This window comes from Eleutherodactylus coqui, chromosome 9, assembly GCF_035609145.1.
Source record: "Eleutherodactylus coqui strain aEleCoq1 chromosome 9, aEleCoq1.hap1, whole genome shotgun sequence".
Lineage (NCBI taxonomy): Eukaryota > Metazoa > Chordata > Amphibia > Anura > Eleutherodactylidae > Eleutherodactylus > Eleutherodactylus coqui.
Genome location: NC_089845.1, coordinates 37,834,514 through 37,859,185, shown reverse-complemented (window position 1 = coordinate 37,859,185; position 24,672 = coordinate 37,834,514).

The following is a 24,672-nucleotide window of genomic DNA, read 5'->3' as shown; positions in this document are numbered from 1 at the left end:
TGAGCGCCATTTAAAGTTGAACTGGTCTGCTAGGTGTGCTACTTCGTTATGGGGGAGCAATATGTTCATGGCTTCGGATTTGTGCAGGTTGACCTTGAAGTTACTTAAGTGACCATATTGGGCAAATTCTTGTAGGATTTCTGGGAATGAGGTGCGTGGCTGTGATACAAATAGGAGAAGGTCATCTGCGTAGAGGGCTGTTTTACAGGTCTGATTCCCGACCTGTAAACCGCGCACGTTTGGATTATCTTGCAATGCCACTGCTAAGTGTTCCATTACGATGGCGTACAAAAGGGGGGACAGGGGGCAACCCTGTCTCGTCCCGTTTCTAATGCGGACTGGTTCGGATAGTAGCCCATTCACCCGGACTTGGGCTGATGGGTTAGTATACAGCGCCAAGATCCAGTTTAAGAACTTCAGACCCATGCCTAGTTGTGTCAGCGAGGCTCTCAGAAATTCCCAATCGACGTGGCCGAAGGCCTTCTTGGCATCTATTGAGAGAAGGCAAAATGGCTGTGGTATGTTACGGGCCTGACTTATGAGGAGAAGAGTCTTGTTGGTATTATCCCTCGCCTCTCGCCCTTTTATGAACCCAACCTGGTCGTTGTGTATTTGAGAGGGGAGTACGGGGGCCAATCTATTTGCTAATACTTTGGAGAATAATTTGACGTCGAGGTTGAGGAGCGAGATCGGGCGATAGCTAGAGCACGCTCCAATGTCCTTGCCTGGTTTGGGGAGCACCATGATATGTGCCATGAGTGATTGGGGGGGAAAGGAGCCAGAGGGGAAACTTTGTTGAACACCTCACGCAGTATTGGGGTGAGGGTTTCCCTGAACTGCTTAAAAAGACGGGGGGGTGAACCCATCTGGGCCTGGGGCCTTCCCGGACGGAGAGGATTTGATGGCGTCGCTAATTTCTTCTGCCGTGAATTTGGCATCTAAGGTTATATGCCCGGTAGGGCCGTTTTCTGTATGTAGGCTTCTATTTTGGTTTTCCGCCCGTTTGGGGTCATGTCCGCTAGCTGACCTTGTATGTTGTATAGGTCTTGATAGTATGATCTGAAGGCTTCCGTAATTTCCCTGGGGTTATGTTTCTTTTGGCCTTTACTGTCTGTTATGTAAGGAACGTGTGTGAGGTTCGTTTGGTTGCGAAGGAAACGCACCAGCGAGCGGCCGCATTTATTTGCGTGTTCATAGGAGTAGCGTTTCAGCCTGTCCCTGAATCGCAGGTATTTCTGGTCTAGGAGAAACCTCAGCTCTTCTCTTACATTTATTAGTTCATTTTCAATGGATGGGTTTCTAGAGCGGCAGAACTCCCTCTCTAGGTTTGTTATTCTATCTAGCAGGGATATCACTTTCGTCGCTCTTTCCCGCTTTTAAGACGCGCCCCGTGTTTTATAATGACTCCCCTCAGCACGCACTTAAGCGCCTCCCACTGCACCGGTTTAGAGGTTGTATCGGCAATGTGGTCAGCGAGGAAGTTCTCAATGGATTTGGTTATATCGTCGCAGCATAATGGATCTTTTAGGAGGTTATCGTTTAGTCTCCAGGACCATGGTCTTTCCATAGCGCCAGGGACCGTTAGGGAGAGGAGGACCGGGGCGTGATCTGACCAAATTGCCAACCCGATGGAGGCCTCTGGGTTCCACGACAGCGCATGCTGGCTTATGATTATGAGTAGAGATGAGCGAGCACCAAAATCCTGCATCATTTATCAGTTAACATTGGGAAATTTCCCAGTTCAGTGCGTGACTTCATGCGGACGGCTATGATGCTTTGCTTGCACAAATGCGTACAAAGATAGAGCATGTCGCGTACAATTTTAAGCGTTAAAATTGAGCGCAAAAACGCAGTATGTGTGGGAACCCCTTGAAATCAATGAGTTCTTTTCGCTGCATTTTGCAGCGAAAAGAAGCCCTAATTGACACAATACGTTAGTGTTGCTGCGCTACTTCTGTAATTATCACAGTCCAGAATTGCTTGCTAACAGAGAGGACGGATCTCAGGCTCCTCTCATTCACTCCTCATATATGACCCTCTCTAGCTAATGACATCAGCCTCACAAATAATAATGACATCGTTACACCAGCTCCTCCTTCTCTGCTTCCCGGTGACAGGCAGCCCACTTCCACATCACCTGACTGGCAGCGATCAGCAGCGGTTCCTGGGTGATAGTGTGCACTGCGCTCTTGGTGCTGGCAGTGTAGTGGCCCAGAATGTATACTCCTGGCCCCCTCCATAAGTGTCATGTATGTAATGTCTTTTCTAGATGCACTGTGCATTCTTGTCTTGCCTTCAGTTATGTGTATTGCACAGCTGCAGCAAGGGAGAGGTTAATGTTTGCATGAGACTGGGAGATGCCTGCAAATGTATCAATTCATGTCTTGTCACATGGTATGCTTGAGACTATAAATATGAGTGCCTGAGAGCAAAGTGTGGTTCTTTATCAGCTTCAATGGTAGTAAGAGGTGTGAGTGCCTGCCACATGTGGGTACTTTCAACACTCATGTGCTAAAGTGATGGAGGAAAAAGAAAGGTTTCCTTAGAATCCCAATGTCAGGAGCCAATAAAGAGTGCGGAGAAAAAGAGATTGAGAGCGAGTGTGAGAAGAGAAGGCCAAGATTACCGTGCAGTGACGTCACGCGTGACAAACATGTATTCCTTTTCCATCTATATTGGCCATCCCTCTCCGAGGGTTGTCCAGAAGAGGCCAAGCGATGCTCTGGCCGAGGCTGTGTGTGTCCCTCTGGGGAGGAGTCTGGTAAGTGCCACCATGACAAGTGACTGCTTTACCCTCCCAGCTCCTCAGCGTATGCCCCGTGTCCTGAGTTGCCCTATGGGAAACTGCAGCAGCGCTCAGCGTTCAGAGATGAGAGGAGCGTTATGTGTAGGCTAAACTTAGCTGCAGATTTGAAAATAATGCAGATTTTGCCAGTTCAGAACATCTCCAGCATTTCTGCTATGAGTGATCGTGCCCTAAAAATGCCACTGAGTATACACGCCCTCCGGACTGCTATCAGTGGTCCAGCTGCTGCTGGAGTAGGGCATCTGCTGAGCTGGATGTGCGCCACGGCTGCCAGAAGTAACTATGTATAGATATATCAGAAAGATCTCTCCCATCATCTATATAAATTCATACATAAACCAAGGACTGTAACAAGGGGGTGCTCTAATAACTATATATAAATATATCAGGGGTCAATACAGAGATCTCTCCCATCATCTATTTATATCCAGGATAAGGGGGCACTCTAATAACTATGTTTAAATATATCAGGGGTCAATACAGAGATCTCTCCCATCATCTATTATACCCAGGGCTGTGACAAGGGGGCGCTATAATAACTATGTTTAAATATATCAGGGGTCAGTACAGAGATCTCTCCTATCATCTATTATACCCAGGACTGTAACAAGGGGGTGCTCTCTACATTTAGAGAAAACAAGGCTTCTACACCAGAGAAGGGGGTTCTTTACTGTAAGAGCAGTGTTACTTCTGAACTCTTTGCCTGAGGATGTGGTGATGGAGAAATCACTAGAAGAGTACAAACGGGGCCTGGACGCCTTTCCTAAGTGTTAGAATATTACATGTTATAGTCACTGAATACTTCAGAAGGGTCGGTGATCCGGGGATTATTCTGATTGCCAGATTGAAATTGGGAAGTCATTTTTTTCCCTAAAATGAGGAATATTGACTTGGGGAGGGGTTCCTCTGGATCAACATTGCAGGATAATAGGCTGAACTGGATGTATGCATGGTTTTTTTATATCTCTGTAGTGACCCAGAACTTCATCCTGGTCCTCTCCATGAATATCATACATGTATGTCTTATGTTTATGCACTGTGCAAAGCTGTCTTGTCATTTCCCGTATGTGTGTTGCACAGCTGCAGCGCTTGAGAGGTTAACTTTTAATAAAAATCGAAAGCCTGAATGTAAATGTATCAAGTATGTCCTGTTGTGTGGTACGAGAGAGTTTATAAATGTAAGTGATTGAGAGCACTAAGGGGTTCATGTCTTCAGGAGTGTGGCTCTTCAGGAGGTCCAGACATATGAGAGCACCTTCAGCCCTCATGTGTCGAAGCATGGAAGAGGAGGAAAAATTTCCTGTATTGCTTGTGAGCTGGATGTAAGGAGAGTGCGCCCCGGAGAGAGAGAAAAAGAGCATCTGTGAGTTCTAATCTGTGTTTATTCGAGGCCAGTGCAGAGGTACTACCTCTTCTGTTTTTCCTACACTGCCATCTGAAGTCTAGATCTCCATGTGGAGGTATACCCTTTACTTGTTACACCCACATGTCTCCATGGCTGGGTGGAGGTACTTCAAGTCAATAATCTCTGTTCACACATATAAATCTAGAAGAGCCGTGTGAAGGTACAGCAAGTTATTCATCTTTGACGTCTATTCATCTACCTGCACTGTGAAGTCTTTTATTGAACTGCCTTGTATTATTTCACTTACAATTATTCAAGTAACGTTAATACCGGGTACTGACCATTCCCAGAGACCCATGGTACTAAAGAACTGTTTGTGGATGCATTTCTTATCCGCCGAGGGTCATACCGGCATATGCAGGAACAATGGCGTCACGTGTGACAATTACCCTCCCCTGTTCTCCAGTTTGGTGGGCATTCCCTATCCTAGCGGTGTCCTAGGTGGACTGCAGTGTTGCTCTGGCCTTGGCTGCATGTGTTCCTCCGCGAAGGCGCATGGTAAGTGCCACCATGGCAAGTCAGCACTTTACCCTCCCAGCTCCCCACGTATGTCATGTGTCCAGGGTCTCCCTATGGGATGCTGCATATCAGCTTTACATACTGTGGTACTATAACCAAATACCCCCAAATATAAAATTAGCCTAAACTAATAATATGCTGCATGCAGTCTAAATAATACAACTAATACTGAGATTCTTGGTGGCTACAAGCTTCGACTACCAGGACATCTATGGCCCATCTTTCAGCAGAAGCTGCTGTGTGCCCTATACAATATCACAGTTTGCACACCCATTAAGGACGCCCATGACTGCAAGATCAGGTTACACACAAACTGTTTGCACTCTGTAACCATGGAAACACATTGGTCTGCATAGGAGCAGAATATACATAGCCATAAAGTTTATGAGGTTAGTCAGCATGACCCAAGATCGAGGATGATAGATTAGACTAGAATGCATTTAGCAAACTTTTATGTTCTCCCTTTTAGTATTTTTGCATTGTTAATTGTGCAGTAAATAAAAGGCTCAAATCTTCCAGACAGGAAGGATCAGACCTCCAGAAACACTTCCCGTTCCTCCGCAGCGTGAGATCACACAATGGTATAAACACGTGGCGGCTGAGGATCATGTGCATGATATACAGGAGGGTTCACATTATATGGTCTACTGGGTGGTTCTGCTTCGCTTCATGCAAAGTAAGGCTGATTTCACCCAGGCAAGTGTGATACCGGGCCATGAGCCTGTCCTGATATCACCCTCGCCAACATGCCATGACCCACAGATGCGAGGCGGGTCAATGGAAACATCACATCCCACTCCTGTACACCTTGCAGGCGGCGCGATGCTTTTGCCGGCCCCATTGGATACAATAGGTAACATGCCGCGTTGTTTCCCCCCCATGATGTGATGCGGGAAATAACTGCTCATGTGTATGACCCCATTCAAAAGAATCGGGTTTATATCCGTGCATCTCACGACCACAAATCTCTCTCCTGCAGATGAGCGTGACGTTTTAGCACTTGTGACAACGTGTTGTAATTGTGCGCTGAGCGGAGCGCGATCACGTCCCCTCGCAGGCGAATACACTCTCTTTGCTGTACTTTTTTTCAGCTGCCGGGCCCATTTACATTGGCGTGGGACACACCTGCGCCATGTTTGAACAGGAGAGGCGGCCTAATTAGTAGCCTGGCCAGCCTACTTAGACCCAGGTAATCAAACTTCCCCATGAAATTGCGCCACTTTGACTCCTATTGAGCCTGGGGTGTGTAAATACGCACAATAATAGAGCATGTCACAAATATTTTCGCCCGATCGGTCCTTATCCGTATAAGGCCCGACCAACCTGCCTCACCTCCCCCCCCTCCCCATCCTTTCCCCCCTCACGAACAGACGGTTTACTCGCCGTGAGGTTCCGTAGTTATCTCCTTAGGAGAAAAAAGTTCAGCACTCCTTTTCTGCGTGCACACAGTTTGTCTCCACCTCCTTTTGTTTTTAGTGAATACACCCCCTTTCCCTCTCTCACCCGGGTGTTTCCTCTCTTCCCCCCCACCCCCCCTCCCCCTAGTCTCACGCCTCTAGTCGGGCTGTCCTCGGGACTCGAAGAGACGCAGTTTTTCATATTTCTACGACTAACGCACTTTTCTCTCCTCACGCATTCTAGAGTTCTTCTGGAGACTGGGTATACCTCAGCATGAGCGACTCCTTAAGATTGTCCACGTTCAATGTGAAAGGGTTGAACTCCCCATCCAAAAGACATCACGTAGCGCTGCTGCTGAGAAGGTACGGTACTAAAATTGCATTTCTGCAGGAAACCCACTTCAGGGGAAACAGACGTTTGTCCCTCCCTGGAAAACATTTCACGCAGGGGTACCACAGCACGCACCCGACCTCCGCCTCAAGGGGAGTTTCTATACTTTTCCACAACTCCGTAGCTTTCACATGTGAAGCCCAATACTCAGACGAGGAAGGAAGAGTCCTCTTCTTAAGGGGCAAACTTCTCAACCACAAATTGACGATTGCCAATTTGTACACCCCCGAACACGGGGCAGGTGCCCTGGCTGATTAGTCAGCTTGAGACCTTAAAGCAATTCGCCGATGGCCCGATCCTCTTGGGAGGTGATCTAAACTTGACCCTTTACCCCATTCTCGACTCCTCGACGGGAAAATCTCAAATCTCCCAAACCAAACTCAGAAGACTGTACCGCAGTCTCTCAGAGATGGGCATTGTTGATGCCTGGAGACATATTAATCCATCAACGAAGGACTTCACTTTCTATTCCCACGTACACTTTTCTTTTCAACGCCTCGACTACATTTTCATATCCTCCTCTTTATTAGAGTCCGTCACCGGGGCCAAAATTGACCCCATTCTGATTTCCGACCATGCCTCACTCCACATCAACATTAACCTCTCCCCGTCTCCCCCTCGGGAGTGGAGATGGAAGCTAAATCCCTCGCTCCTAGACTCAGAAGAAGATAGACAACATTTAAATTCCCTCCTGGACGAATTTTTTCATTTAAATAAATCTCAGGAGGTCTCAACCCCAGTGATATGGGAAGCCCATAAGGCCTACGCAAGGGGCCTTTTAATTGCTTTGAGCTCCAGAATTTAAAAAAGGCAACAAAAAGCGATAGACGAAAAGCTCCAACAAATAGCTAAATTAGAACAAGTTGCAAAACGCTCACAATGCAAGGCCACACTGGACAAATTGACTGCCCTCAGGAAGGATCTAACAAGAGACTTTGAATCCAGATATAACAAGAAACACCTATATCTACAAAATACAGTTTATGCACAGGGTAACAGGGGCAGCAAATGGACTTCTGCCCTTATTAAAAAAGCTCGCAAGAGAAACTTCATTAGCTCCATAAAGACTAGCTCGGGCGGTCCGGCTACCTCCTCTGCAGACATAGCAACAGAGTTTCAGTCCTTCTATTCCCAATTATACAATATTCACAAACCCCTTACCCCGGACGAGCGGCAAGCCGCCCACACACAAATCCACTCATTCCTGAGTGGGTTGGACCTCCCCAGTCTGGACGAGGATGCGGCGACAACCCTGACGAGACCAGTCTCCTCTCAGGAGATAGAGGACCTCCTGGCTTCCTCCTCGCCGGGCAAAAGCCCCGGCCCCGATGGCCTACCTGTTACATATTACAAAGCTTTCAAATCCTGTCTGGTTCCCCACCTGACAGAACTATTTAACTCCCTCTTGCGCGGGGAGTCCCTCCCCAAACAGGCGCAAGAGGCGCACACTACTTTGATACATAAGGACAATAAAGATCCTGAGGCCTGTGGAAGTTATAGGCCTATATCCCTAATTAACTTCGACGTTAAACTTTGGGCAAAACTTCTCGCAAAAAGACTGGAAAAATATATCCCTTCCCTTATTAACACGGAGCAGACTGGTTTTGTCAGGGGTAGGGAAGGAAGAGACAATTGTATAAGACTTCTTCATGCAATTAGGTACGCCCAAACACAAAACATCCCACTGGCTCTAGTAGGCTCAGACGCCGAAAAAGCCTTTGACCGGGTAAATTGGTTGTACATGCAAACGGTCCTCTCACATTTTAAAATTCCCCCCACCTTCATCACTGCCATTTTCTCCCTATACGCCGCACCTTACGCCAGACTCAAAATAAACGACATCCTTTCGCCCCCCTTTAATATTAGCAATGGCACGCGGCAGGGCTGCCCCCTCTCCCCCTCGCTATTCATCCTCGCCCTTGAGCCTTTCCTACAGAGGATCCGACTTGACCCCAACATACAGGGACTAAAGGTGGGCCGGGCGACCCTCTCGCTGGCAGCCTACGCGGACGATATTATTTTCCTAGTTACGAATCCGGAGGAGGGGCTGCAGCGTCTCACCAGTCTCCTAGAGGAATTCGGGGCCCTTTCTAACTTTAAAATAAATTATTCCAAATCAAAGGTCTTGAACATTTCGATCCCTGCTAACCGCTGCCACGTATTGAAGGCCAACTCCCCTTTCTCGTGGGCAGCTTCAGATATAGACTTCTTGGGCATACAACTTACTAAAAAACTAGAAGGCCTTTTCTCGGCCAACTTTACACCTCTCCTAACCAAGATAAGAAACCTGCTGCGTTCATACGACTTTCCTTTCTTGTCCTGGTTGGGGAGAAAAAACATTCTCCAATCCTATGTCATACCAATCATCCTATATAAAATGCGACTTCTCCCGATTTATATCCCCAATTCCTTTTTCAAGTCATTACATTCAATTATCTTAAACTATGTCTGGAGGGGAAGGAGACCGAGATTGGCCCATTGCTTACTAGAAAAGAGGAGGGTGGACGGAGGAGTGGATCTGCCCAATCCAAGAGACCTTTATTCGACCACTCAATTAAGTCACTGGATGGAGTTGGTACTTCCCTCCAAGGACCATTTAGTCCACGAACTCATGAAGGCCTCTTATGGCTCCACCCTCCTTCAGGACTTATGGTTCCCTGCTCAGATCCTACGGAGACAGAGGAATGTCAGCCCCCTCTTTAGAGGGGCCCTGGAGACTTGGCATAAACTGGGAGGCAGACTGGCCCCCTCCCCTTCTCCCCTCACCCCCATTAATGCCTTGCACAAGACAATAGATCTCCACCTAGACCCCTGCTCTACAGGCATCTGGCAGATCCTCTCTGACAAAAGAATCTCAGACATGCAGACCAGAGCCCACATGTCCCCTCCAGATATCCTGAAAGAACTACTACCCAGTCACACTCTCCCCTTCTTAGTGTCAGCCCATATGACCGAAGTTATTAAAAAGTTTCTGTCCCAACACAGGTCGACCAGACCATTAACTAACTTCGAGAAGACAGTTACTGACAATAACTCATCTAAGAGAAAACTGGCTATTATTCGAAAACAATTTATCTCCCCCCCGTGTAACACAAAATCAGTATTCATCACCTCCTGGGAGAGAGAACTCAAGATCTCTCTCTCGGAGAATGATACGAGAGTTATACTTAAGAACTCATTTGGCATCTCGCCCTGCGTTACCTCTCAGGAGTCCCACTATAAATTGTTATCAAGATGGTATAGGACCCCCCAGTGGCTTTCGGATCATAAATTAACCCCACAAGATACCTGCTGGAGGTGTGACTCCGCAACGGGTTCATACCTACACTTGTGGTGGGATTGCCCGGTGCTGACACCCTTCTGGAGAGACGTCGGGTGCGTGCTGAGCAAGCTCTCCCCGGGGCTGGTTCTTTCCCCTGAAGTGGTCATACTGTGGAAGCCTTCAGCTACCTTCCATCCGCAGAAACATAAATTGATAGCATTCCTGCTAGATGTCGCTAAGTCTCTTATCCCCCTCCTCTGGCGCCAAAAAGACCCCCCTTCTCTGGTTATGTGGAGGGACAAGGTTGATCTCCTTTCGAGCCTGGAGGAACTGTCCAGCTACTCCAGAGGCTCCCATGATGTGTTTCTAGAGACATGGAACCCGTGGCGCTCTATTAGGGCAACACTGTATGAGGGAGGATGCGACTCCTGCTGGGATTGATACCTAAGTCCGCCAGGAACGGAACTCGCTTCCCCTCCCTCTCCACTCCCCCATAGCTCTGAGGCCTGAGCTCCCTCTCCCTGGCATAGCCGCCTCTCTTCACGGGTTTTCTCGTTCTGAGGTTGTGACCCCAGTCGGGCAATCCACCGCCATTCTAAGACTCCTCCATTTCCAGAGGTAGACTAGGCACGAGACTACCCCCCCCCCCCCTCATACCTCTTTCCCATCCCCTCGGTTTTGCTCCCTAATGTCGCTGTCAAATTCTTTATTCAGGTTTGTTTTTGTTGAACCAAGGGGTGAATCCAGACGGGACAGATGTCCCGGATGGAGGTTCGCATCCTCCCAGTGGCATTGGTTACCTTGTTGTTGTAGAATGTCTCAAGATTATCAATGGGTTATATGTATTCCCTATTGAACCCTAGCATGTTAATGTAACCACTCTTTTTGCTTCTCGAGACGTTGTTTGTCAAATGTCTAATATTCAAAATGTCAATAAAAATTGATTTAAAAAAAACAAAAAAAACAAATATTTTCGCCCGACAGAAATGTGGGCAGAAACATGCTCCATGTAAAATCAAGTGAAATCAGTGGGTTCTTTTGGATGCAATTTGCGTGAGCGATTCTGCATGCATAAAACTGCACGCAAAATGGCCCGTGTGAAGGAGGCTCAAGGCGTCATCCTACTGGCATCCTATAAAGGGTTTTGTTTAGAAACATGACCTGATAAAAGCCCCCGCGGTCCATCTAGTCGGCCCTTCTATTAGTTCTCTCTGCGGATGGATATGTGCTTATCCCAGGCAGCCTGAAGTCATTTATTGTTGATGCTCCAACCCCGTCTGCTGGGAGTTTGTTCCAAGCATCCACTACTCCTTCAGTCACATAACATTCCCTGACATTGCTGGTATTCTCTTCCTCCAACTAATCTCAGACTGCCCCTCTTGTTCTGATCTGGTGCCTCAAGAAAAATTTTGAGTGAACCAAAAGAGTCAAATGCTGCTGTAGGTTGAGCTTTGCTGAAAGTTTAGTACGGCGCGAAGACAAACCACGGGGGTGATCTTAGCCAAAGCCACTAAAGTCCTTCTTTTGCTTTACTATCTGGGGCCAAGCTTCTGCCCCCTAGAGGTTCTGCTCGGAGGCTTCAGTGCATATTCCTTCACATGATGCGAAAATAGCTGCATTTACAGACAGCAACCACGATGTATCATACAATTAGTCCCCACTAGTTCTATTGTAGGATTCATTGCAGCCTCCATGCACCACTCGCTGCAGCCGACATGCACCACTCATTGGAGCCTCCATGCACCACTCATTGCAGCCTCCATCCACCACTTGCTGCAGCCTCCATGCACCACTCATTGCAGCCTCCAGGCACCACTCGTTGCAGCCTCCATGCACCGCTCGTTGCAGCCTCCGTTCACCACTCGTTGAAGCCTCCATGCACCACTCGTTGCAGCCTCCATGCCCCACTCGTTGAAGCCTCCATGCCCCACTCGTTGAAGCCTCCATGCACCACTCGTTGCAGCCTCCATGCACCACTCGTTGCAGCCTCCATGCACCACTCGTTGCAGCCTCCATGCCCCACTCGTTGCAGCCTCCATCCACCACTCATAGCAACCTCCATCTTTCCACAGAACTGCAGGTAGGAAAAAGTAAAACAAGCGGATCCGAGGCACCAGAAACATCCAAAAGGGATCTCTATTCATCTCTTCCTTTAACCCCTTCCCGCTCGGCAGCGGGGGTACTTTCCGCAACAGGATGTAAACTTACGTCCTGTGTTGCCAGTGCCTCAGATCGCTGTATAAGTGATAAGGCATGGCAGGGCAGTAGCCTTATCACAGCGATCAGCAGTACTGTGGAGAAAGTCCCCCAGGGGGACACAAGTTGTGTGAAAAAAAGGATTTTAAAAATGAATTAAAAAAAAATGTAAGAAAAAGTAAAAAAAAAAACCCTTTTTAATGCTTTTTCTCAATTAAAACCCCCACATATTTGGTATTGTCGCGTCCGTAACAATGCGTACAATAAGCTGCACATGCTTTTAACTGTGCACGCAATAAAGCGGGAAAAAAACGCTAAAAAACTGAGACAAAATGCTAACTTTTAGCATTTTGCCTCACTAAAAACGCAATGAAAGTGATCAAAAAAGCCGTATGCACCCCAAAATGGTATCAATAAAAACTACAGCTCGTATCACAAAAATAATCCCTCATAGAGCTCCGTACATCAAAAAATAAAAAAGTTACAGGACTTTGAAGGCAGTGATTTAGAAAAAAAAAAAGATTTCCAAAAAAAGGGTTTTTATTGCAGAAAAGTTGAAAAACCTAAAAAAATGTAAGCATTTCGGTATCATTGCAACCGTACCGGCCCGCAGAAAAAAAGGATTGCGTCATTTATGCTGCATGATTAACGCTGTAAAAAAAAATACAAACATCTATGGCAGAATTGATGCGTTTTCTCTCCCTGCTATAATAAAAAAAAAAGTTTTACAATATAGTCTATGTACCCAAAAATGATGCCGATAAAAACTACAGTTCGCTACGGAAAAAACAAGCCCTTATTTGGCCGACGGAAAATGAAAAAAATTATGACTTTTGATAAATGGAGAAGAAAATCCGCCAAAAATCCTTGGGTCCTAAAGCCCAAAATAGGCCATGTTAAAATACAACATACATCTCAGCTGCACAGGGCCATTATCAAGTCAGAAGCTACAAGACAAATACAAGACCGCACATGTACAAATATTGGGACTTTATATCTTGGTTATTTCTTTTTAGGAGTTATAGGAAATAGGGGGGCAGAAGTATTAGGTTTAAATTCCCTACCGGACATAAAAAAATATATTAGAAAAGTTAAACAAAAAAAAATACAAACAAAAAAAACCCTTTTTGCTCACTTTTCTCTTTGTCAGTTTGAAAAGGTGAATAAAAATATACATTTTTGGCATTGGCGTATCCGTAACGACATACAATCAATCAAACAGACTTTTTATCTCTCACAGAAAACGTTATTTTAAAAAATTAAAGCTAAAAAACCAGAACCAATAAGCTTATGTTTTGTTAGAAAAAGTCATAGATATCGAAAATGATACAAAAAACAAACTACAGCTCATCCTGCAAAAACAAGCCCTCCCAGAACTCGTCCATGGAAACATCAAACAGTTCTGGGACTTTGCATGCAGCGATGCAAAGAAAAAAACTTTTCCAAAAGAAAGTGTTTTTATGGTCCAAAGTGGAAAAACCTGAAAATAATGTATCATTTGGTATCGAAATCATAACGACCCGCATCAAGGAATATCATTGATGCGTTTTCCCACCCTGCTCCCCCCAAAAAAATTAATAAAAGTTATACACTACATGTACCACAAAATGGTACCAATTAAAACTACAGCTCGAGATCCAACAAACAAGCCCTCATACGGCCGTGTCAATGGGAAAATAACACTCATCTTTATTTGTATGGCGCCAACTTATTCCGCATAACAAAGTTATGGCTTTATAAAGGGGAGATGAAAATCCCAATAAATAGGCAGAGGCACTAAGGGGTTAATGTTGTAGTAATGTGGCAGGTGATGTGTCATAGAGGGGGAAGTCACATAGGGATGATGCAGTGACTATTATGACATCACCGTGTTCTGGACAATACTCCAGTACTTGTTCTGAAGACCTTCATTCTACTTGCAGCTGTTTCACTGACAAGATGTTTGGACTTTTGGTCATTTTTATTTTGCTATCCTCTGCTGCTTCCTATCCGATTCCCCTGCAAGCAGCAGAGGAGGAGAGCAGGGGCCCGTTGGAGAGTCAAGATCTAGTGAGTAAGTACCCACCGTGTAGAAAGTTTATATAACCCTATCTCAGATATATAGCGGAGTGGGCACAGGGCTGTGAGGCCACTATCATCGCTGAGACCCCTGCCGGTCTCGAGAACAGGGAGCCCGTGCCCCCTGTCCTCCACACTGTGGGGCTACTGCACCCCCGCAGTGAGGAGGAGACTGAACGGAGCGACGGTCGCACATTCACTTTCAATGGGGCTGCAGTATCTGCTCAGCTATTTCGGTCAGTCCATTGATATGCATAGAGCACCGACCGCGCATGCTCAGCCGGCGATCCGTTCACAGTGACTTCACTGCAAAGGCAGAAGCGACTCCCATAGTGATGGGCAGAGCGAGACACAGGAGACCCGTTCTCATGATCGGCAGGGGGCTCAGCAGTGAAACACCCACGATAGGCAAGTTATCCCCTATCCTGTAGATATCATTTTTGACAATTTCTGTAAAGCTGTTGGTCTGTAGGAAGCCCCGCCCCTTTCCCCAAATCCCACTCACTTTCTTAAAAAGCGATGACAGCAGCAAATAATAGTAAAAAATCATAAATCTTTACATAGAAAAAGGTTTGTGCCAAAATCATCTTTTTATTTGTTGCACAAAACTGGTGAAATCACTAAATAAATTGTTCCCTTTGTTTTAGGAGTCCGGAGGAGTTTGGACACTCAGATAGAGGAAATAGAAGAGAGATTCCAATCTATACCACGTTACATCATTCTTGCAGCCCCACTTCTGTTCCTCGTGATCGCCGTCCTCTGTTGCTACACGTATGTACTATTTCACTCCCTTAGGGCAGAAGCACACGGGCGCATGCGCTAATACACCTGCCGCTATGGAGCGTATTAGAGCATGAACCGTTTTGTTTTTTCGGACGATTCTAAATGCACACTAGTGCAGGCAACACATATCTATCTATATACACACATATCTATATATATACACACATATATCTATCTATATACACACATATATCTATCTATATACACACATATCTATCTATACACACACACATATCTATCTATATACACACATATCTATCTATATACACACATATCTATCTATATACACACATATCTATCTATATACACACATCTATCTATATACACACATATATCTATATACACACATATCTATCTATATACACATACACACATATCTATCTATATACACACATATATCTATCTATATACACACATATCTATCTATATACACACATATCTATCTATATACACACACACATATCTATCTATATACACATACATACATATCTGTCTATATACACATACACACACATATATATCTATATACACACACATATCTATATATATATACACACACATACATATCTATATATACACACATATCTATCTATATACACATACACACATATCTATCTATATACACACACATATCTATATATATACACACAGTATTAGTGTAGTGATATTGCTTTTTTTTTTACAGAGTCTGCTGTGATGCCCCAGAAAACAGAGGACCGTGGTTAGATACATAGTTAGATTAGATTGATAGATATTAGATAGATATTAGATAGATAGATAGAGAGATAGATATTAGATAGATAGATAGATAGATAGATAGATAGATAGATAGATAGATATTAGATAGATAGATAGATAGATAGATAGATAGATAGATAGATAGATAGATAGATACCACCACTTGCCACCGAAAAACTGCAGCCACCATCTGCTGCAAAAAAATAACAGCCATCACCTGCCGCCGAAAACATCACCCACTGGCGAAAAACACCAGCCACCACTTACTGCCAAAAACGTGACCATCCAACAAAACCATCCGCCATCCAGCAGAAAAACACCAGCCAGCTCCAGCCGCAAAAAAAGACCATCCGCCAACAGATGCTGAAAAACACCCGCAGCCGCCGGCCGCATAAACCATCAGTCATCACCGGCTGCCAAAAAACACCAACTATCGACAGATGCTGAAAAACAGCAGCCACCGCCTGCCACCAAAAAATGGCAGCCACCATCTGCTGCCGAAAAAGAGCAGCCACCAACAGATGCTGAAAAACAAAATGAGTGTCAATAAAACTATATATGTTTATACCAAAGCACTGGAGTGGTCCGCATTTTACTAATAGTCCTGTGTAGCGCCTGTTCCTCCCAGGAGGCGGCGGTCCTGGAACCTGATCTAAGGAGCAGCTATAAGTGGACGCTTGAAAAGTTTGTTTTGGCCAGTTCACCGAAGTTTTACAAAAAGTTCAGTTTGTTCTGAATGAGTTTGAACCAAACTGGAAGTTCACCAAAATCCCTAAAATTGGTTACAAGATCGTCTAATGCCCCTTTTAGACAAGACGATGCTCATGTGACCCATCGAAGGAGCGAGTGACGTCACGGCTAACTCATTCGCACTCGTGTAGCCTGTTGGACAGGCAGATCATCACTGAGAATCATTCACTTCTGGTTCAGTGTTTCACATTCCTATGTAAGCACATAGCGGGGGGAGTTTGACCGGAACGAGAAGTGAAGGAGCCAACCGTGACTTTTAGTGCTGATACTGAATGGCGAAGGGAGTGAGCGATTCTCATTTATATTTCGGTCAGTGGCTCACGTTTAAAGCAGACGATTATCGTTCACTTTTGCTCATTTTAATGATTTTTTGAATGATAATCGTTACATCTGAATGCACCGTTAGAGCCATTAAGCTCTGTATAACATGCTGGGAGTGTTATATGGGGCGTCTGTGACTCATAGGCCTCATTCACACGGGTGATGAGTCTTTACACTCATCATGGAAGACTGTCTGCGATTGAGTCTTGAGATTAAATAGCGTTTTCTCGTCATTCACACGGGTGTATCGTGTAAAACATACGCTGCAGCGTAGAAATCCAGTTGGCAGAAATCCTTGTAGTGACCTCTAATGCTTTAATAGAGCCAGCTGTCTTCTTTCCCGAGCTCCGGACGCAGGTAAACTCCCTCCCCACAGCAGTTAGGCCTCATGTCCACGGGTACGGACGGATTCCAAGTGTGGAATCCCGCAGCGGAGTCCACCTGTGCCCGCAGCCATGGACATTTTATGTACATTTTCTTACTTGCTAGCCCGCGGTGCGGGTCTTCTCCATCTCAGACGGATCTTCTTTCTTCCGCATGGTGGAGGCGCTCGGGGCGCCGGTTGGCATGCTGCAGCTTGCACAGTGCATTTGTTTTTAATTGTCTTGCTTTCCAGCGGATCCGCAGCACGTCTGCAGTGTCAGCTGTGGCTGTGCCGCAGATCGGACGCTTCCCTTGGCTTAATTGGAAGCCGTCCGTGCGGGAATCAGCAGAAAATAGAGCATGCTGCATTTTTTTCCCCACACATGCGATCCACACGCCGGGGTAAAATGACATCCGCAGGTATTCCATCATAGATGACTATCCAGACAGCTGGAATCAGCTCCTCTTATGTCCTGTGACCCGGCGACTCGGGAACATCGCGGGCTTAAATATATTTATTCCTCATGAGATTATTCTACATCTTTCACCTTTTAAATTAGTCATTAAACTTGGGCTGTAAACAAACCCCAACGTGTGGCTGCTGTGCAGCACGGTAAGCTGTTCTGTGAGTATAGCCATATGATGGCCAGCTGACCTTGACTGCACAATGTGGCAGAAATCAAACCCAGCCTATGGCCTCATGTCTATTCCGCATGGAGAGTCCCTCACAGAATCCGCCAGTGCCTGCGCCCGGCAACCCTGCGTACCTGCGTCTTCTTTCTTCTGTACTGCCGATGTGTGCGGACATGCCGGACGTCACCCCGGCGTTCATGCGCAGTACAGGGTTTTGTTTTTTTTTTTAAATCTCCAGCTTTCTCACAGAATCCGCAGCCTGTCCGCAATGTCAACGGAAGCCGTCCATGCGGGAACCGCAGTAAAATGGAGCATGCATGCTATGGAGGGTTATTGCTGCAGAATCTGGAGGCAGATTTGGTGATCTGATTGCTCTGATGCCCACAGTCCTCAAAAGGGAGGAGCAGCAGAGCGAGTTAGGCTGTATTGTAGCGGGTGGTGGTCTTGTGACGCAGAGTTCAGGATACGATGGAGTAACCAAAATGTACAATATTTATTTATAAACAAAGCGATATAAGTGAATAACAGTAACATGACAAGTGAGTAATTACACTACTAGCTAGATGCTAGAACTACTAATACATTGTGCACAATACTTTATAGAGCCACAAGAACAGTCCCGGTAAATAGAAATACAAATCATGTAACATAATACACAGATTAACACACCCCTAATATCAAGGCGGTCTGTTGGAAACACAGTGCTCAAAATCCAATCGAAGAGTCTCTATTATCCACAGCTCCCACACTGCCCTCTGTAATAGTATAGTGGCCCCAAACACCTATTTCTGGCCCCTCCATAAATGTCATACATGTCATGTCTTTAATGTGGATGCTGTCTTGTCTCTTGTTGTGTGTTGCACAGCTGCAGCATGTAAGAGGTTAATGTCTGAATGTGGCTGGGATATGTCTGGGAAAGTCTCTTCACGTGATGTCTGTACCCTATAAATGTCAGTGATTGGGGTGTGGTAGGGGGTCCATCATCTTCAACGGTCGAGAGTGCAGTGCCAACCACATGGGGGTACCTTCAACCCTCATGTGGTGAAGATATGGAAGAAGAGGAGAGATATCCTGAGGCCTTCCATGCCAGGAACCTCCTCTGAAGAGAGCCAGGAGTGAGGAGTCCGCTGTGCAGCTGAGGTAATGTCATGTTTAATGCAGGTGGGCTTCGACCCACACTGCATGCCCCAGTCAGACTGGGGTTGTTTAGAAGTGGACACATGTAGTTACAATTCCGTGTGGACCGACAGCATGGGTGGCTCCCTGGAACCCACTGGCGGTACATAAATATATCCCATTGCAGTGCCCAGCACAGCTGATGTAACGTCAGCTGTAATGCAGGTGGGCCAAAAATTAATTGGATTACACTGTAGGCGAGGGCCCACAAAAATTGGTGTATCAACAGTACTAATGTACATCAGAAAAATTGCCCATGCCCAACCAAGAGGGCAGGTGAAACCCATTAATCGCTTTGGTTAATGTGGCTTAATTTGTAACTAGGCCTGGAGGCAGACCAGTTAAAATAAAAATTGGTTCAGGTGCAAGTTTCAACGCTTTAATGAGCATTGAAACGTATAAAAATTGTTTACAAAAATTATATGACTGAGCCTTGTGGGCCTAAGAAAAATTGCCCGTTCAGTGTGATTACGTGAGGTTTTAGGAGGAGGAGCAGGAGGAGGAGGAGGAATATTATACACAGATTGATGAAGCTAAAAGGTCCACGTTTTTGATGGTGATAGAGAACAATGCTTCCATCCGCGGGTGCAGCCTACGTATTGCTTAGGTGTCGCTGCTGTCCGCTGGTGGAGAAGAGAAGTCTGGGGAAATCCAGGCTTTGTTCATCTTGATGAGTGTAAGCCTGTCGGCACTGTCGGTTGACAGGCGGGTACGCTTATCCGTGATGATTCCCCCAGCTGCACTAAACACCCTCTCTGACAAGACGCTAGCCGCAGGACAAGCAAGCACCTCCAGGGCATACAGCGCGAGTTCAGGCCACGTGTCAAGCTTTGACACCCAGTAGTTATAGGGGGCAGAGGTGTCACCGAGGACGGTCGTGCGATCGGCTACATACTCCCTCACCATCCTTTTACAGTGCTCCCGCCGACTCAGCCTTGACTGGGGAGCGGTGACACAGTCTTGCTGGGAAGCCATAAAGCTGGCAAAGGCCTTGGAGAATGTTCCCCTGCCTGTGCTGTACATGCTGCCTGATCTCTGCGCCTCCCCTGCTACCTGGCCCTCGGAACTGCGCCTTCTGCCACTAGCGCTGTCGGATGGGAAGTTTACCATCAGTTTGTCCACCAGCGCCCTGTGGTATAGCATCATTCTCGAACCCCTTTTCTCTTCGGGAATGAGAGTGGAAAGGTTCTCCTTATACCGTGGGTCGAGCAGTGTGTATACCCAGTAATCCGTAGTGGCCAGAATGCGTGTAACGCGAGGGTCACGAGAAAGGCATCCTAACATGAAGTCAGCCATGTGTGCCAGGGTACCTGTACGCAACACATGGCTGTCCTCACTAGGAAGATCACTTTCAGCATCCTCCTCCTCCTCCGGCCATACACGCTGAAAGGATGACAGGTAAGCAGCATGTGTACCCTCAGCAGTGGGCCAAGCTGTCTCTTCCCCCTCCTCCTCAAGCTCCTCCCCCTCCTCCTCCTCCTCAACGCGCTGAGATATAGACATGAGGGTGCTCTGACTATCCAGCGACATACTGTCTTCCCACGCCTCCGTTTCCGAGCGCAAAGCGTCTGCCTTTATGCTTTGCAGGGAACTTCTCAAGAGGCATAGCAGAGGAATGGTGACGCTAATGATTGCAGCATCCCCGCTCACCATCTGGGTAGACTCCTCAAAGTTTCCAAGGACCTGGCAGATGTCTGCCAACCAGGCCCACTCTTCTGTAAAGAATTGAGGAGGCTGACTCCCACTACGCCGCCCATGTTAGAGTTGGTATTCCACTATAGCTCTACGCTGCTCATAGAGCCTGGCCAACATGTGGAGCGTAGAGTTCCACCGTGTAGGCACGTCGCACAGCAGCCGGTGCACTGGCAGATTAAACCGATGTTGCAGGGCCCGCAGGGTGGCAGCGTCTGTCTTGGAGTTGCGGAAAAGTGCGCTGACCCGGCGCACCTTTCCGAGCAGGTATGACAAGTGTGGGTAGCTTTTCAGAAAGCGCTGAACCACCAAATAAAGACATGGGCCAGGCATGGCACGTGCGTGAGGCTGCCGAGCTGCAGAGCCGCCACCAGGTTACGGCTATTGTCACACACGACCATGCCCGGTTGGAGGCTCAGCGGCGCAAGCCAGCGGTCGGTCTGCTCTGTCAGACCCTGCAGCAGTTCGTGGGCCGTGTGCCTCTTCTCTCCTAAGCTGAGTAGTTTCAGCACGGCCTGCTGATGCTTGCCCACCGCTGTGCTGCCACGCCGCGCGACACCGACTGCTGGCGACGTGCTGCTGCTGCTGACACATCTTGATTGCGAGACAGAGGTTGCGTTGGAGGAGGAGGAGGGTGGTTTAGTGGAGGAAGCATACACCGCCGCAGATACCAGCACCGAGCTGGGACCCGCAATTCTGGGGGTGGGTAGGACGTGAGCGGTCCCAGGCTCTGACTCGGTCCCAGCCTCCACTAAATTCACCTAATGTGCCGTCAGGGAGATATAGTGGCCCTGCCCGCCTGTGCTTGTCCACGTGTCCGTTGTTAAGTGGGCCTTGGCAGTAACCGCGTTGGTGAGGGTGCGTACAATGTTGCGGGAGACGTGGTCGTGCAAGGCTGGGACGGCACATCGGGAAAAGTAGTGGCAACTGGGAACCGAGTAGTGCGGGGCTGCCGCTGCCATCATGCTTTTGAAAGCCTCCGTTTCCACAAGCCTATACGGCAGCATCCCCAGGCTGATCAATTTGGCAATAAGCATGTTTAACGCTTGAGCGTGCGGGTGCGTGGCGTCGTACTTGCGCTTGCGCTCAAACAGTGGCGCTAGCGACGTCTGGACGCTGCGCTGAGAGACATTGCTGGATGGGGCCGAGGACAGCGGAGGTGAGGGTGTGGGTGCAGGCCAGGAGACGGTAGTGCCTGTGTCCCCAGAGGGGGGTTGGATCTCAGTGGCAGGTTGGGGCACAGGGGGAGAGACAGTGGTGCAAACCGGAGGCGGTGAACGGCCTTCGTCCCACCGTGTGGGGTGCTTGGCCATCATATGCCTGCGCATGCTGGTGGTGGTGGCTCCCCAGCTGATCTTGGCGCGACAAAGGTTGCACACCACTGTTCGTCGGTCGTCAGGCGTCTCTGTGAAAAACTGCCACACCGTAGAGCACCTTGACCTCTGCAGGGTGGCATGGCGCAAGGGGGCGCTTTGGGAAACAGTTGGTGGATTATTCGGTCTGGCCCTGCCTCTAGCCCTGGCCATCGCACTGGCTCGGCCTGTGCCCACACCCTGACTTGGGCCTCCACGTCCTCGCCCGCGTCCACGTCCTCTAGGCCTACCCCTACCCCTCAGCATGCTGTATTACCAGTAGTGCAGAAACAGAACGCTGTAATTAAATGTGCCACTTATTGGCCTGTGGTTGGAGGCTGACTTCGCTTACGGAACGCACAGCAGAGCCAGGAAAGAATTTTGTGCAAGCCTGCTGTAACACTTAGCTGGCTGCGTATGAATTAGGAGGACAACTACCCCCAGCACAGACCCAGTACACTGAGGACAGTCACAGGTAGCCCAAATAGATTTTTTTTCCCAAATGTTTTTGGAAAGGCCCACTGCCTATATTCAATAAATATGTCTTCTGTCCCTGCCTCACCACTTCTGTCCCTGGAGTATGTAAAATAACTGCAGACTGTTGCACTGTGGACAGGAATACAGCGGTGATGTAATAGCCAACACAGAGCCAGGAAATAATTTTGCGCAAGCCTGCTGTAACACTTAGCTGGCTGCGTATGAATTAGGAGGACAACTACCCCCAGCACAGACCCAGTACACAGAGGATAGTCACAGGCAGCCCAAATAGTTTTTTTTTCCCAAATGTTTTTGGAAAGGCCCACTGCCTATATTCAATAAATATGTCTTCTGTCCCTGCCTCACCACCACTACTGGCCCTGGACTATGTATAATTACTGCAGGGCGCAATGCTCTGCACGGCCGATATACAAAAAAAAAAATGTGCAACACTGCAAAAAGCAGCCTCCACAATACTGCACACGGTCAGATGTGGCCCTAAGAAGGACCGTTGGGGTTCTTGAAGCCTAAAATACTCCTAACACTCTCCCTATAGCAACTCCAGCAAGACAGCACTTTCCCTGATCTCTGTCAGAACGCATCTGTGGCGAGCCGCGGGAGGGGCCGATTTATATACTCGGGTGACACCTGATCCCGCCAGCCACTCACTGCAGGGGGGTGGTATAGGGCTTGAACGTCGCAGGGGGAAGTTGTAATGCCTTCCCTGTCTTTCTATTGGCCAGAAAAGCGCGCTAACGTCTCAGAGATGAAAGTGAAAGTAACTCGAACATCGAGTGGTACTCGTCACGAGTAACGAGCATCTCGAACACGCTAATACTCGAACGAGTATCAAGCTCGGACGAGTACGTTCGCTCATCTCTACTTACAAGCCTTATCTGCATCCATCAAATTCTCACCAGATGGATCGGTACGGGTTGATACCTCAGGTGACAGTTCAGAAGAGGTTTGTAAACTAACTGCTCTCTTGGTAGATCCGGCTCATGTATTTGTCTTGACAGCTACTGCAGAAACTCAGCTTTTCGCAGGTCCTGACAAATAGTAAGCCACCTCCAAGACAGACATAGGGAAATTGAATATACCCCCTATGATGGTAAATCTGAAGCCAGGATACGCACCCCTGGGTCAAACAGTATCCCTTTAGTTTCCCACAAGAAAAATGCTGATTGGGGAACAAGTGGGAAACTTGGTTCCGATGGGGGATTTGAAGTAGTCACACTGAATGAGATGCTTGTACAAAAACCACTGCCGCCACACAAGTCAGCGCAGTAGGCTGAGCTCCGTGCTCTAACGGAGGCCTGTACGAAGGTACCACTGCTAACATCTACACTGATTTCAGGTACGCCTTTGGTACTGCACACGATTATGGACCCATCTGGCGGTCCAGGAGCTTTCTCACGGCACAAGCCAAGCCCATCAAGAAAGTCACGGGCTGGAGCGGGAGGGGTCGTGGCCCCTTTAAGAGGAAGCCCGGCATGATGCGTGGGGCCAGATAGCCGGTAGTCAGGAAGGGGTTAATGTTGGGAAGAGGTGGGGGTAGAAAGTGCTAGAAGATAGGTGTAAGGGTCAGGATAGGTGGAAAGTTTAGTGGGAGGGGGGTTATATAAAGAGGGGGTGCTTCATGGGAGGTCACCTTAGAGAGGAGATAGCGGAGAGTAGAGTAAAGATTGTGAGAGTAGTGAAAAACTAACCTCGTGAAATGGAGAACGTGGAGAAGATGCTGGAGGAGCTCAGGGCAGCGGCAAGCCGGTACGGTCCAGACTGGCTGCAGGCTCAAGTGGCAGGAGCACTGGGGAGCCGGAGCGGAGGTCACGTCGGGCAAGACCACCCGAGAGACTAATAGCAGAGGACAGCGCTCCCAGGGCTCGCCGGCGGCTCAGGAGTCCCTCAGGGGACCCTTGCAGTTCCGTTTCCCTCCCCAAGCCTCGGGGACGGGAGGCGCGGCTGCGGAGGAGTCCGTTGCAGCGGCCGGTGAGCACGACGAGCAGGACCACTCGTTCCCGCCAGGGGCGGGGCCTGCGGCGTCGGGCAGCATACAGGAGAGTTCCAGGACGGATGTCTCCCCCGGTGATGTACCGGCCGGGGGAGCATCTAGCAACAGATCGGAGACAGCTGGGACGGCTGTGAGAGCCGGAGGCAGCGGCATGGAGAAGAGGAAAGGCAGCACGGTGGCCCTGTTGGTGAAGTGCCGGCCATGGGGCGGACCGGGTCCAGCAACAGCCGACGACAGATCCAACAGGAATCCGCTGAGACGAGCGCGGGCAGGCTTCGGTCGGTTGTGTTCGTTCCGCAGCGGGAGGAAAGACGCCAGGAGCAGGACGATTTGGATGGGACC